The sequence below is a fragment of the Octodon degus genome, unplaced genomic scaffold (genome assembly GCF_000260255.1).
Source record: "Octodon degus isolate 3935 unplaced genomic scaffold, OctDeg1.0 scaffold00046, whole genome shotgun sequence".
In the NCBI taxonomy this organism is placed as follows: domain Eukaryota; kingdom Metazoa; phylum Chordata; class Mammalia; order Rodentia; family Octodontidae; genus Octodon; species Octodon degus.
In genome coordinates this window covers 3,779,602-3,779,929 of record NW_004524622.1, presented here as the reverse complement: position 1 = coordinate 3,779,929, position 328 = coordinate 3,779,602, and positions in this window count along the sequence as shown.

Genomic DNA, 328 nt, shown 5'->3' with positions numbered 1-328 from the left:
ATAACAAATATTATATTAACTTGGTGCCAATGTTTCAGGCTGATAGGAAGATGCATTTTATCTTATTAGAAATCTTTTTGCACGTTTTGAATGACATCATCTTAAATCATGCACTCATGTATTATTTGCTTTTCTATTTTAATGGTAATTTTGACAAAACGAGTTTACGTTAAAAAACCAATCACAAAAAAAAAATCACATTCAGAAGCACAAGTGACAATTGTTAATTATTTGTAGTGCTGATATTAATATTACTAAATAAATCAGCCATTTTCTGCAGGCACATCCTACATGGAGAGTGAGCAAATGTCATTTGTGAAAATATTCC